This window comes from Podarcis gaigeae (assembly GCF_964106915.1).
Source record: "Podarcis gaigeae genome assembly, chromosome: 9".
Classification (NCBI taxonomy): domain Eukaryota; kingdom Metazoa; phylum Chordata; class Lepidosauria; order Squamata; family Lacertidae; genus Podarcis; species Podarcis gaigeae.
In genome coordinates this window covers 15,367,912-15,383,781 of record NC_139685.1, presented here as the reverse complement: position 1 = coordinate 15,383,781, position 15,870 = coordinate 15,367,912, and the positions used below count along the sequence as shown (strand labels likewise).

The 15,870-nt window shown below is 43.1% G+C and overlaps 1 long non-coding RNA gene across 3 annotated transcripts in view; it reads right to left on the bottom strand.

The window, feature by feature from the left end:
* LOC310852168 overlaps positions 1–9,788 on the bottom strand; it is a 112,593-nt gene extending 102,805 nt beyond the window's left edge. For all 3 annotated transcript variants that reach the window (XR_014568000.1, XR_014568001.1, XR_014568002.1), the window contains exons 1-2: positions 8,223–9,788; positions 6,617–6,671 (exon numbers count right to left, since the gene is read on the bottom strand). This is a non-coding gene — a long non-coding RNA (uncharacterized lncRNA). The remainder of the gene's footprint in view (positions 1–6,616; positions 6,672–8,222) is intronic.
* Positions 9,789–15,870: the final 6,082 nt, after the last annotated feature.

Below are 15,870 nucleotides of genomic sequence, written 5' to 3'. Positions count from 1 at the left end.
AATTGTACCTTGGATTAACCTACGATGTTGCCACTGCAATGGGAAAAATCAGAGAAGATTTCAATGGGGGGGCTGTGTTTTCATTCATATCTTGTTTCAGAAAGTGCAAATGATATAAATTCACCCTTATATGCATACCCAATCTAATTTATCCTCTATTACTGCAAGCAAATATAGGGACGTGGGTGGCACTGTGGTCTAAACCACTGAGCCTCTTGGGCTTGCCAATCAGAAGGTTGGCAGTTCAAATCCCTGCAATGGGGTGAGCTCCTGTTGCTCTGTCCAAGCTCCTGCCTACCTAGCAGTTTGAAAGCATGTCAGCGCAAGTAGATAAATAGGTACTGCTCTGGTGGGAAGGTAAATGGCGTTTCCATGTGATGCTCTGGTTTCGGTGTTCTGTTGTGCCAGAAGTGGCTCAGTCATGCTGGCCACATGACCCGGAAAAACTGTCGGCGGACAAATGCCCTTGGCCTGTAAAGTGAGCTGAGCGCCGCAAACCCAGAGTCATCTGCAACTGGACTTAACTGTCAGGGGGCCTTTACCTTGACCTTTTTTTACTGCAAGCAAAGCAATATGATTTAAAGAGCCACGTTTACTCAGAAGTAAGTGCTGTTGGGTCCTATTTCCAAGTGAGCATAGTTAGGATTGTAGCATTCTTAGCCTTGTTATTGCTTCTAGGTTTGCTTCTAGGTTTTCTTGCTAAATAAAAAAAAAAGACCACCACCAAGTATGGAATATTCTGACTGAAGTTTGTTGGGGGTAATTAGCAATGGCACTAACCAAATACCTGCCCTAGTTAAGAAACACTTCTTGTTCCTCATTAACCAAATTATTTTCAGGTCATACATCACATCCTTGACAATAATGCCATTTCCATGCTTAATTGCTTAAATAAATGTGTAATTAATGTCTAGTAATGGGATTACAGCTGTCTGGAAACAATGTCGCAACAACTTGCAACCATTACTTTTCTATAGCTGACTGCATCCCTCCCTCTCCCCGCCCTAAGACACATACATATTACTTAATTAAAAATGGAAATGTCTAATTTAATAACATCCTGTGGGGAGTTCAGAAATGTTTCCATTAACAACAACAACAAAAGTCTAAAGCATTGCTTTATGGACCATTTAGGAAAAGGATAATATTTAGCATACAGCCGTAAATTGATGCTAAACTATGATCAAAACCTGCTCACAAAACAATTAGTGCAATTTCTAAATTGCTGTGATCTGTTTACTAGTAAGTCACAATAAATGCAGAGAGAAACCATTGCTTCACAAATCTAAAGAGTTGTGAACAGGAGGGGGGAAGGGGACCAGATTGACAAATAAATAAATAAAATTAGAGAATGTTTGTTGTGGGGGAGGAAGGAAAAAGAGAATGTTAGCCGCTTTGAGACTCCTTTGGGTAGTGATAAAGCAGGATATCAAATCCAAACTCTTCTTCATCAGAAAGACAGAGAACAGGCCCACTCAAGCCCAGTTGATCAAGGCAGTTGGTGCGATATGGTTCCAGTCTTCTCACTCAGGCAGAAGGAGGGACAGGAAGGATAAAGATCAGTATAGAGATCTGCTGATTTAGTAAGATTTAAAAAACCCACCAGCTGAACAGATTCCATAGAGCATTTGGACCCTCCAGTACAAGCATAGGCAAACACGGCCCTCCAGATGTTTTTGGGACTACAACTCCCATCATCCCTAAACTGGTCCTGTTAGCTAGGGATGATGGGAGTTGTAGTCCCAAAACATCTGGAGGGCTGAGTTTGCCTATGCCTGCTCCAGTGACTAGAAAAGGAATGCCATGGTACACCTCCATCAACATGACCAGACACCTTCATTTGCCCCAGCTGCAACAAAACTGTCTCTCCTGTATCTCTCTCTACAGCCACAGCAGGCACTTTAACTTTCAAATGGTTAGACTTCAGCCCAAAAGGTCCACATTTTCATGTTGTCCCGACACAGATGGATGCCAACCACAAGGTGGTGATACAAGAACTAGGAGACAATATAATCTTCCACATTGACTAAAAAGCTTTTCAGGAGGAAAAGGAATGAGGGATGGGGACACACAAAAGAACCATTTCCTTCCCTAGATTAATCTGTTCCAGATAGTTATATACACTACACTGAAGTGCAAAGGGGGAAAAACCCTGGTACAATGTATTTTAAAGAATCAACAATGTTGTAAAAAAAAATGAATACAAAGAATAATGAAATACAGGTGCATACACACATAACTTTATTTGTATGTCACCTTTCCACAGTTCAAACCATGCTCAAGGAGGATTACAACATGAAAAAATGCATCCTTACAAAAGTAGTCGTAAACAATAAATAAAGCATTTAAAAATGCATAACCAAATGCAACAATTTCCACATAAATCACAGGATACAGAAAACAAACAGCAACAACAGCATCCCCCCATTCCCAACCCCCGAAAACCCAAACAACACCCCAGGCCTAGAATCTGTTCAACAGCCTCAGCTTTTGTAGCTGGAGTCAGTCCGAGCCCAGTCCTCCCAGGACAGGTGGACAAAGGTGCACAAAGCAGGGAGCAGGACTCACAGCCAAGACAGCAATATCCAAGGTAGATATTAATACAGGTTTTGAATAAACCAAGGGACAATTGCTAGATCAAGGTACACCCAGTTCAGCATTTTAGTAAGTTTATTAATATGCTGCTTTCAAAAATAGAAGATACTTCCCAAAGAGGCTCATACAAATATTTCTCCACTGTCCAAAGGGCAGCTTCCACTATGGGAATGAAAATGTATCAAAATTCATCTCAGCTCACTTGAATGTCCATAACATTAAGCATTTCTGTCCAGCAGGTTTCTTTTTTTAAAAAAAAAAAATGGAATGGATCTTGTTTCCTGAAACTAAAAGGGTACATCATTTACATACACAAAGCACACATACACTCAAAAAATTCATTCCTGATGCTCCCACTTGCTACTGTCTCTGAAAAATACCATATTTTTGGCCCAATAGGATGCACTTGTGGACGGCAGCCTGCAGCGCGGAGCACGGGGCGCCCTTCGGAGGATGCCCCATGCTTCGCGCAGGTGTCGGCAAGCCTTGCGCACCGGGGGGGGTGCATGGGGCGCCCTGAAGCAGAGCGCCCATGGCGCCGGGCAGACATCCACAGTGTGGGGAGCCCTGCGGGAGTTCCCGCAGGGCTTCCCATGCTGCGGATAGCAGCCTGCCGCCCGACGTGCGGGGCGCCCTGAAGCAGAGCGCCCCTCGCGCCGGGCAGACATTGGCCAGCCCCATAAGCTCGGTGGACAGCGGGGAGGCGCAGCACCGCCATCCCACTGTTCCCTGACCTGGTTTTGGGGGGGAAATAAAGGGGAAAAAATTCCTTTATTTCCCCCCCAAAAAAGTAGGTGCATCCTATGGGACGAAAAATACGGTACATCATGTTTCCATTAACCTGCCAGTCGCCACACTTAAGAATCTACGAAAGTCAACAAAACCAACAAAACTCATTTTCTTGCCCTCCTTCTGCATCCCACCCGTCATGACAGAAAGTCACACGGGAATCGTACCTAAAACAAACCCCAAACCAACTGACAGAACTAACTGGCAGCAGTATTTGTGCCCAGGGGGCAAAAGATTAGAAACAAGGTTTAGGATGCCTGCAGTTAAAATTCAGTTCACTCTGGCAGCCAAGGGGTGGGGAGTTCAGTGCTCCAAAAACACACAATTAATGTTGTCAAAACACAAGCAGTTATGAAGAACAGAAGCAACTCAGGAACTGTAGTTTGTAAGGGTGCTGGGATCTGTGAACTAAAGTTCCCAGGATCCTTTGGGGTGAGGGCATGTACTTTAAACGTATGCTGTGTCTATCAGCTCTCCGAAGTCAAGGGACATGTTTTGGGGCCATTTCAGTATCTGGAACCAAGGCAAAGAATGAGATGTGGGTAGATTAGATTGGGGGGACTCTTAAGGGTATGTGGTTGAGATAAACTGGCAGGAGAGATGTTATGCTAGATTAGGAGACCCTGGCCGTTCAGATCAGCCCTGTGGGTCGCAAGTTCTCCACTAAGGTTTTATTTTATTCCCACGTGTAATTGAGTATTTATGTGTGTGTTACTGTTAGTGTGCTAAACTCTGTGAATTTCCCAGCAGTACTCTGAGTTTGCAGTGGGAAATAGCATAATAATTCTGATATTTACCAGAAAATTGCAAGAACAGATAAATGCCTTTTCCCCAGTTACCAAATGCCTTCATACTTTTCATGATTTACAAACTGTAATAGCAGTTAATAAGGAAAGTTGGAACAACGAACCACTTGTAAAAGTAAGAAGAATATTAACGTTTCAGAAGAGTAATGTATTCTACTTCAATTTGCCCTTCAAGTACGGTAAATTTTTGAGTTTCAAAACCGCTAGTAATTTCTGTTGTAGCTGCTGTCCGTCACTAGTAAAAGGAAATCAACAGGTCAGGTTGAGCCTGAATGGGAGAAAGAGAGAGTGACTGTGCTGACTTTCAGTTTATTTAGCTTGTCTGTTTGCTAAAGAGACTAACGTGTGGGAAGGTTTGCTTGAAGCCCAAAGCCCACTTAAATGGTTGACATGGTGTGTTTTTTCTTGGAAAGAGTAATTGTTTGCTTGAATACATGTGACAGAAGAAAATGGTTTCCTAAGGACACAAATTGTGATGGAGAAAGCTTCCTGGAAATGTACAGGTGAAACTCGGAAAATTAGAATATCGTGGAAAAGTTCATTTATTTCAGTAATTCAACTTAAAAGGTAAAACTAATATATGAGATAGACTCATGACATGCAAAGTGAGATATGTCAAGCCTTTATTTGTTATAATTGTGATGATTATAGCGTACAGCTGATGAAAACCCCAAATTAAGAATCTCAGAAAAGTAGAATATTAAATGAAATCAGCGAAACAAGGATTGCAAATAGAGCAACAATAGCTAGTCATTCATTGTTGAGCCTTGGCTTCCTCAGTTATAGAAGCTTCTGAATAGTACTAATATAATATAATATAATTAATATAATATAATATAATATAATATAATATAATATAATATAATAATATAATATAATATAATATAATATAAAAATTTGTGGATTATATGTCCCACTCATCACCTTGTTGTGGTGAGTGGGCTTGCAAGTTCCTATGACCCTTGTGAGCGAAGCTATCGGGAATCCTGTACTTCCAGCAGGGTCATCCAAGGCGGTAAGATCAAAGGGAAGGAGCTAGACAAAGAATGATCCTAGAAGTCCTCAACGACAGAACAGGCGGATGATAACAAGCGGTATGTCCCCACTGTGGAAGGATGTGTGGATCCAGAATTGGCCTCCACAGTCACTTACAGACTCATTGTTAAAACTGTGTTTATGGAAGACAATCTTACTCGGCTACAAGTGATCACCAAAGAATCCTGTCATCTGCCAGCATTAACCTTTAATTCCTAATTTTCTACTTCTGGTACATTAGAGTCTGCTTTGTGTTGGCCCCATGGTTCTCCTGATAGCTATGCAACTGCGTTGTGTCATTCTACCCTTAGCTTCACCCACTCATTTGCAGGAGTTTTCATCTGAGAAATGTCAGAAGGTATAGGAAGGGCTTTATATAATGAGAATGGCATATTGCAGCGCACGTCGACTGCATTAATTGCACCCTTTTGCATGTTATCATCCTTACTGAATGCTGATTGTGTTGCTGAAAAAAATCTTTAAAACAAAACAACAGCTCTGCATTATGCTGATGCAGCACAGTGTGTCAGCAATGGGAGAGGGAATGGAAACATTGCATAAGATCTATAAGGAGAACTATTACACATCCTGCTCTTTGAACACAAAGAGGCAAAAAAAGTTCTACAAGACGTACCGTTGTTATAACATCAATACGTGAGTCACTTTATAGAGCAGCAAAATAATATATAGGTTTCAGCCTCAAGGAATCCAGATTTGAACTAGGAAAAGGGGAAGGTTGATAAGAGATAAATGCAAGTGATAAGAGATAAATTGCTGGGTTTCTTGCCAGTTGCAGATGATAAGTAAAGCTGCAACCCTCGTCCCATTTATTTGGGCGCAAATTCATTAAATGCAGTAGGACTTGATTTTGATTAACTGTGATTAGGATTGCAGCCTAAACAAATAAACGAAGGGCTTCATGCTTTTTGATGTTGAAGAAAAAATGAGGAGCAGCATCATATAGGTGTTCTGGGAGACACTCTCACACACAAATACATACACATACACACACACACCACCTTGATATGAGTCATTTACATTCCAGCTCATTGCAAACCTAGCACGATAACAAAGTATCGAGAATAGCTATCACAGCAAATTTGCTCCAGCACTACCATTTCTGGTTTGTACATATTGATTTAGAGTGCATGAAAGGCGAACTACATCAAATGATACGCGAGGAATAAATTATTCATTATAAAAATTTGACAAACATGTGTAAAAATAAATAATGCATGGCAATTTATGGCAACACAGTTGAACTTAATTTATTCAAAAACTTGACTCTATAATCTTGCATGAATTTTAATATGCCCTTCTATGCCTTTGTATCGTATGGAACAAAGTGACTGCGAATCTTATATCTTCTGGAAAATAAGCATTGAACTTACTTTGAGCCTCTCCTGTTTGTTAGTGCTACGATACTGAAATCTGGCAATCAATGACCTAAAAAAAGATAGAAAAGTAACAGCATTTGGACATGAGATTTTAAGAACGCTTCACTGATTCTCCCATGAAATGATTACCCAATATAATTTGCTGCAATAACATTTTTGTATGACCATAACACCCTATATAGCTAAGGCTCGTCACACTTTAGAGAAATCCTTCTTTCTATCCCATTCTGCATAATCTCAGAGATCCACTGAGGACATTATCTTACTCATCCTATACAGGTGAAACTCAGAAAATTAGAATATCGTGGAAAAGTTCATTTATTTCAGTAATTCAATTTAAAAGGTGAGACTAATATATGAGATAGACTCATGACATGCAAAGCGAGGTATGTCAAGCGTTTATTTGTTATAATTGTGATTGTGGTTCGAGGACCCGACCCCCGCAATGTGGAAAGAATACACAAGGACACGTGATATAAGGTTAATGGGCAAAGAAAGGCCACAACTTTATTGATTACAGCAGTGAAAAGGTATTGGCTTAGGCATTGGATTTCTTGAACAAGTGGGTTTATTCACCAGTAGGTGGAGCCTGTTGATGCCGATCCAACTATAGGCTCACCCCTAATGTCACCGAGGATCGTGCCATGGCCTCCCGCCAAGCAGGCATCGGACAGAATACACGACCGCCAGATTCCTTTAACGGAATACCCCCTAAAAATTGAAGGCATAGGCGATGGCCACACCTAGCTCTTCGACACAGCACAACACATTATTCCAATGCCTAACCTACCCACCAATACCACAAAAGTTGTGACGATTGCTACGAGGTAGGCGAAAAAACCAAAAAGGCCTAATGCCAAATGGAAAAACTCCTACCAGGCCCCCTAGACAACCAGGGCGACCAACCTAAGGTCCATAGCAAGGCCAGTGACCCCAAGCCCTAACTAAAAGGGAGTGGAGGGTGGGTGACTCGCGGCGTGAGGACAAAGAATGAGGCCAGACGGAGGCTGGCGCCGCAGCAAAAGGCTACTGGACACGCCCCCCCAGGCACCCGGTTGGCTGCCAGCTGAGGGGCGTGGGCGCCAGCCAGGTGTGATGGGGGCAGGGGGCTAACGCCCCCTGCTAGGGGCGGAGCTCAGGCTCCCGCCCACAACCACTCCCCTCTCTTGCAGGGAGGAGAGTCTTTATCATGGTGTACAGCTGATGAAAACCCCAAATTAACAATCTCAGAAAATTAGAATATTAAATGAAACCAGCAAAACAAGGATTGCAAATAGACCAATATTGGACCTCTGAGAAGCAGAAGCATGCATATGTACCCAGTGCTTGGTTTGGGCCCCTTTTGCATCAGTTACTGCCTCAATGTGGTGTGGCATGGATGCTATCAGCCTGTGGCACTGCTGAGGTGTTATGGAAGACCAGGATGCTTCAATAGCAGCCTTCAGCTCTTCTACATTGCTCAGTCTCATGTCTCTCATCTGTCTCTTGGCAATGCCCCATAGATTCTCTATGGGGTTCAGGTCAGGCAAGTCTGCTGGCCAATCAAGCACAATAATCCCATGTTCAACTTCTGCATATCCAGCTGGCCCCGCCTAACTACCCCAACTTTCCCTGAACCTTGTACTGAGGTTTCTCCCTTCTTCCAGCCATCTCCCACTAGTAACCGTCTCTTTCTCCTCAGCCACCCTGTCCATTTGTGACATCACAGGAAGTTTGTAGCCCACGGCAACTGCTTAGGGATGCATCTGCACAGCCTCCCATCCTGGTACTGGAAAGGGGAATGTCATGAAGGTTACTTAGATGTATTTAGAAATACCTTGATTTAGAAGTAGAAGATGGCTTGCTTAAGCTCTGCTGTCCCCTTCATTGCTGCTTTCGGGGAAAGCCTCGTCAGCTTGTGACATCCATGAAAGGCAAACACAGATTCGGTGAGGGGAATGGTCCTCATTCAACAGTTATCATCCAGCCACCTCCACTGGCCAGCCTGCCAACCTCTGCTGGCTTCCACCCATGAATATCCAGTGGTTCATCCACCCTGAGCCTGAAGGGCAGCCTACACCACTATCTGAACATGCAATTCCCAGGCATACCGTGTCTGGTGGGTGACCTATGTCCACACTCTCCATTGATACTTACCCCAGCACCAACCCACAAATATCCACACAGCTTTTGTCAATGGCCTTCTGTAGGTGAATTTCAACCAGCTTACATGCAGAAACGTCATCCTCCTTCAGCCCTGCAGCATCCCGGGCTTCCACATGCTAATCACAGCTTCTGCCAGGTCCATTGCCAGCTTCCAACCATGGATGTCTGCTGCTTTCAAGCTGAGGTCCTGCTCAGCAGGTACACTTGCCTTCTCATTACTCCACACCATCTCATTGATGGATGATGGCCTCCTTCCATTTGCCACTTGGCCTCCATGCGGAAGGAGATCACCAAGTACCGAATAACACAACTGTTGTCCACTGTGTCCTTTTCAAGCTTCCCCTTGGGCTGCTTTTGTATATCCACTGAGCTGTCATGTGCTTATGTGACATCACAGGGCATCCACAGCCAATGACAGCAGCTGGAGAGGCATCATCATCATCACCTCCTCAGGCCTCACAATGGTGAGTGCAGCTCAGCAGCCCTTTGCTAATTTGCTATGTACAGCTCACTCCTTATCTGTAATGGCATCAGAGAAAGCCATGCCATAAATCCAACTTCCCATTTTGATTCTCTGGCATCCTATCTGCATAGCCTAGCAATTCCAAAATATAGATGTGCTTTTAATCTCGCAAGTTTGAATGTATTGCCCTGCTGCACTTGAGGGACGATTCCAACAGATTCCACACGAAAAACGCTTATGTCCCTGTGGAGAAGGCAGTACTGAATTGGTGGCGCATGCCCTTCTGTCTTGCACTCTTTATAAAGACTTGAGGAATGAGATGATCACCCCTCTTTTATTGTCCATTCTGTGTCGCCCAACCACTGCCACAGTGTCCTTTCTCTTGGCAGATCAAGATGAGCAGGTGACAGCAAAGGTTGCAAGGTTTTTAGCTGGGTCAATCAGAATAAGATCCACCATTTGTCTCCTGATTCAGGACCCTTAACTGTGTTTTATATAATCAACTTTTTATTTCTGTTCTGTGTATATTGCAATGTTCTTTTGTTGCTATGGCCTATGGCTGACGCAAATAAAGTTTCATTTGTTCTCTGTTTGACAGAAAGGGTTTCTGGAGACAACTCAAATCAGCTATAAATATGCTTTTCAGAAATATATTAGAACTATATATTAGATAATAGCTGAGGAGACATATGTTATGGATCACCTGGGCTGCTTCCAACAGAATATTAAAAACACGATAAAACATCAAACATTAAAAACTTCCCTAAACAGGGCCATTTTATAAAAGTCAGATAGTTGTTTATTTCCTTCACATCTGATGGGTGTTCACATGGCGGGTGCCACTACCGAAAAGGCCCTCTGCTTGGTTCCCTGTAACCTCACTTCTTGCAGTGAGGGAACCGCCAGAAGACCCTCAGAGCTGGACCTCAGTGTCTGGGCTGAACGACGGGGGTGGGAGATTCAAGACAGACATAAGAGAGGACTTCTTCACCTATAGGCAGGTAAACTATGCAATTTGCTACAATAAAATGGACTGGTGATTAACCTGCACAGCTTTAAGAGGTAATTAGATAAATTTTTCCCAGTAGTGATGTATGGAAGTGAGAGCTGGACCATCAAGAAGGCTGATCACCAAAGAATTGATGCTTTTGAATTATGGTGCTGGAGGAGACTCTTGAGAGTCCCATGGACTGCAAGAAGATCAAACATATCCATTCTTAAGGAAATCAGCCCTGAGTGCTCACTGGAAGGACAGATCCTGAAGCTGAGACTCCAATACTTTGGCCACCTCATGAGAAGAGAAGTCTCCCTGGAAAAGACCCTGATGTTGGGAAAGATGGAGGGCACAAGGAGAAGGGGACGACAGAGGACGAGATGGTTGGACAGTGTTCTCGAAGATACCAGCATGAGTTTGACCAAACTGCGGGAGGCAGTGGAAGACAGGCGTGCCAGGTGTGCTCTGGTCCATGGGGTCACGAAGAGTCGGACATGACTAAACGACTAAACAACAACAGATAAATTCATAAGGGATAGGTTTGCCTCTGTAAACCTGTTTTGGGGGGTCACAAGCGAGAGAATGCCATTGCACCCATGTCCTGCTTCCAGGCTTCCCTTAGGCTTCTGGGTGGCCGCTTTGAGAACAGGATGGCCTTTAAATCCAACATCAGAAATGAACAGAACTGTGTTATAACTGTGCTGAAGTTCATTTTTTCTTATGCTACTGAAACAGAATTTGGCCATTTCATATTTTCAAATTGAAAGTTGTAGCCATCTCATGAAACAAGAGAGCATGAAACAACTGTTTGCCCATAATTTGGACCCTAAGAATTTTCAAGGAGGAGGACATGATCCTGTTCTTATGGATATCTGAGGGGCTTCATCCATTGCCCCCTCCCCCAACGTGCATTTAAAGTCATGAGAAGGCTCTCTGCCGATTTCGTCAGATAAGATTAAAGCCTAAGCCGGCAGCCGGAATGTATAAGCAGGAGACCTCAGGAAAACATAATAAGATAGCTTGATTTAGAAGCAGGCATTTAATGGTCTGAACACTGCACATAAACATGAATGATTACATGATAATTCACACCCTGTCATGTTTTATTAATTAGATATCGGAAACCATCTGTGCAATGTGCTTTAATGATATGAGGGGAGCAGTGGGGAAAAAATCACTGTTGCTTTTCTGCTTAGTAAATGGATCTAACATTTTTGTTGCCTTTAATACATGGAAAATAAGCACAATCAGCCACCATGAGAAATCCAGTTCAGACTTGGGCTGCACCCCAATGCGCCCCTGAATTTCACAGCCTTGTTCACCATTGAAAACCAGTTGGGGGAATTGGGTGCATATTGAAATCATATTATTTATGCTCATCAATTTATTTCTTGGAGTTAAGAATAAGACTGGGATAAACTGTGTTTGCTGAGCCCGTATTTTATACAGTCTGTATATGATGCTTGTTAGTTAATGTGTGGTGTGTTATGCCTAATAAAGGATTTTGAATTGAATTGAATTGAAATTGAAATCATCTGACATTAAGGTTTTACTGGTTTTGATTTTGTAAGCTGTTCTGAGAGCTTCAGCTAAAGAGGGTCTACTAAGTGTCTAAACAAAAGAACTTCTCTGAGCTGCAAGCTTCCTTTAGCATGGGGAACTTGTTGCTGAAAGAAACCAGTCCATGGTACTTTGGGCATTCACCCTGCCTGACTATCTTCAAGGTGCTTGACTGCCCTTAGACCTGAGTGTCTGACAGATATGTTAACTTTTTTTCTCTTTTGTCTATTGGCTTGTTTATCTACTGAGATAGCCATTTGTAACCCAAATAAATCCTGCTCCATAAAATTTATTACCAGGAAATAAAGTGTACTCACACTGAATTTTAATTGCTTTCATTATTCTTATTGATTAAAATTGCCCTGGATATCTGGAATGAACTGTAAACAACAACCAGGGCTCTTATTTTCATGGCCACTATCAATTATTCTGTTTTAGCAGCCAGATCTTTCAATTGGTCTGTGCTGGCCGCAATCTTTGTGGAAAAGGTTGCAAATTTCTAGAGAAGTATTATTAGCGTGTTAACTCCGTATTATTTTGCAAGTTATCTTTTTTGAATAGTGTGCATCTTTGCCTTCTCATTATCTAACAAGATAAATTATGTATTGATCTTTGTACCATGAAATTGTTTCCTTCCCAACTCATTCATATTTAGATTAGAAAGGTATTGTTGGCCTTGGACACCCTCATTATTAGAAAGAAATGTTTACAGCCGCCTCAGCTGTGACAGCAGATAGCTCTGACTAGTTCTGTTCTTTAGGATCAGAAGAGATAGTCCAATTGCTTTGACTCTAAAGGCGATTAGAGAATAATGAGAAGAGGAGGAGGAAGAAAACCAGTGGTGTAAATGGCAGTGAAGAGGAAAACTCACTGTAGGAGAAGGAGGTCTATGGAGGGTGTTTTGTCCAATATATGACACAACATTTAATAAAATGAAACATTCTAAGAGTACATGGCTTTTTGGATGTTCAGCGAAAACCATGCTGGCCAGTTGACAAGGAGGGAGGATACTTTAGACAGGTTACAGCAAACCTATCTCAAAGATCAACAAAGTCCTTTCCACCATAGCTTTAGAGACACTAGAGCTCTCCAATGGATAATTACCAGCACTTTACCGAAATATAATTCCTAGAATTCTGTAGGAAGAAACCATGACAGTTAAGCTGGTACAAACTAATGCCAGCTTGTAGTGCAAGATATCCCCTCACTCAGGGGTGGTTCATCCTGTTTTGCCACCTGAGGTGAAATGGGAAGGTGAAGCCTCCCTTGCCTTGCCGAAATCTCAACTCACTGGGGTTGCCTGGTGGGAGCTTCCAGCAATATCTTGCAAGGTTTCAATGTGACTGTGGCGATCACACAGGGTCCCAGACATTTCACCGTCTATTGATCCCTGTGCCACCACTTTATTTCTCGCTGCCACCACCCAGGCCCTACCTGGTACAATACTGAGTCCAGTCAAGGTTAAATTGGAACATAAACTTTTGTTTATTTATTGCATTTTAACAAGTGCGTGGTTTCATAAACAGTATTGGTCAATTACAATCATGGGTTCCTATCCAGACCTATAACTTCCGCTACCTGCTCTCCCTCACTAAACCACCTCTCAGATATTTACTTGTCTTCCTAGCTCCTAACTGTTCCTGACTCAGCTTATTTCTCTACACTAACTCAACCTACCCACAGACTCTATCCCAATTCACTCCCACTCCAACCAACCACCCAGCTCCCAGCGAACTCCTCCCTTTGCCCCTCCCAGAGCTGGTTTTATAGTCCCTCTGACTCCACCCCCCTGGGTTCTGATTGGGTAACCTGTTTAACTATTTCACCTCCAGCACTCTCATATGTTAACGTCACAGTGATCTCAGGAGATCTTCCTAGAAGCCGGTACTGCTGCTCCAGCAGCAGCAGCAGCTGCAACAGGTGGGGCATTCAATGGAGCATCACCCTGTGATAGTCTGCTGCTCAAGGCAGCTGCTTCAGCCTGCCTCATGAGAGGGGGAGCCTTGCCCTCATGGAATATTGTTCTTGTTGTACATTTCAAATTGCAGCCATTTTTTGAAAAGTGGGTATGACCTTGCCAGTTAAAAGAGGCAGTGTTGGAAAAGCAACAGCCCCAGATGTACTTTCTCACAGATAGATTATCGTAATCCACAAACTGAGCTTCATCTATGTAGTTAATGAAAATGATGTGAAAATTCATGCTCCTAGTATAGTTCTTGATCAATATAAAAAGGTGTTCAGATAATAATATTATCTGCCTCCCTCCTTCCCTCCTCTTGCTACCTATCTAACTCTGTTTCATATGTTCTCACCAAACTGGAAGTTACAGGTTTGAGGCTGGAGGCTGGATGGCAACTAACAGATTGAGGTTGAATCCTGACAAGACAAGTACTGTTTGGGGGACAGGGAGTGGGAAGGTGTGGGGGACTCCCTGGTCCTGAATGGGGTCACTGTGCCCCTGAAAGACCAGGTGTGCAGCCTGGGAGTCATTTTGGGCTCACAGCTGTCCATGGAGGCACAGGTCAATTCTGTGTCCAGGGAAGCTGTCTACCAGCTCCATCTGGTATGCAGGCTGAGACCCTACCTACCTGCAGACTGTCTTGCCAGAGTGGTGCATGCTCTGGTTATCTCTCCCTTGGACTACTGCAATGTGCTCTATGTGGGGCTACCTTTGAAGGTGACCTGGAAACTACAACTAATCCAGAATGCAGCAGCTAGACTGGTGACTGAGAGGGGCTGCCGAGACCATATAACACTGGTCCTGAAATACCTACATTGGCTCCCAGTATGGTTCTGAGCACAAGGTTCTGACCTTTAAAGCCCTAAATGGCATCATCCCAGTATACCTGAAGGAGCGTCTCCTCCCTCATCACTCAGCCTGGACACTGAGGTCCTCCTCTGAGGGTCTTCTGCTGGGAAGCAGGCAGAGGGCCTTCTCAGTAGTGGTGCCCTCCCTGTGGAAATAAACAACTATCTGACTTTTATCTGAAGGCAGCCCTTTATTGGGAAGTTTTTAATGTTTGATGTTTTAGTATGTTCTGGTATGTGCTGTGAGCTGGACAGGGGAAGAAGAAGAAGAAGAAGAAGAAGAAGAAGAAGAAGAAGAAGAAGAAGAAGAAGAAGAAGAAGAAGAAGTTGTTGTTCCTTCTTGGTGGTTGCTAATGAGCAAATTTGGACCCTGATTAGAGGGACTTAGTTAAGATTGGTTTAGTGCCAGGGAACTGGCCAAGTAAAGACAAAAAAATGTTGGGTCCTCAATTTAACAACCCCTCCCCTTCTGTTTCTAGGCTTGATTTACTGGACGAAACAAAGCAGCCCATTTTTCTATTATGATACAGAAGGAAAAACAAGTTGATATAGTAACAGCAACACCTGCTGAAGCCCAAAAGTTTTAAATTGGCTACTACTGCTGTTGGATACTTCAGGCCAAATTGTGTGCTGGCTCATATTTCATGCCCACTCATTCATCTTAAAGCTGTGAACACATGTGGAGTGCTGCCATTTGTTAAGCTGAAACAACATTTGGATCACATTTTGTATCCGACAAGGAGTGATTTTTAAAAACAAAACCTCTAGAATTCAATCCAAATAGAGCTCCAGATCTGCTTATTATATTCAAGTAGACAAGAAGTTTGCAATTGCATAAATGTGAAAAAGCCACTCTAAGCACCAGCTAAACACAGGAGTTTTTTTTCCCCTTCTCCCTCCCCCTCATTTTTCTCACTTAGTAAACAGGTGTCTAAAAACGCAATTCATCTGAACACATATGCTATCGTATTCAGAACTTAAGAGGAGAAGTGTTAGGGAAAACAAAATAGCTACTGGCTAGGATATTTCTCCACCAAGTTTCTATATGGAAACAAACCGCATAATTATATAATGTTGACATCGAAGTGAAGTCCCATGGTACTCTGTTAAGTATTGCTGGCTCCACCCGCTCAGAGCACCTAATTTCAATCACATCTGCTTTGAGGGCAATGTTCACAAACTCGAGTTCACAGAAGCGCTAATTACGTCAACTATCTGCAGTCATGCTCTCCAGTGTGTGGCAAGGCCAGGATGGGAGAAACACAATCACCAGCCCCG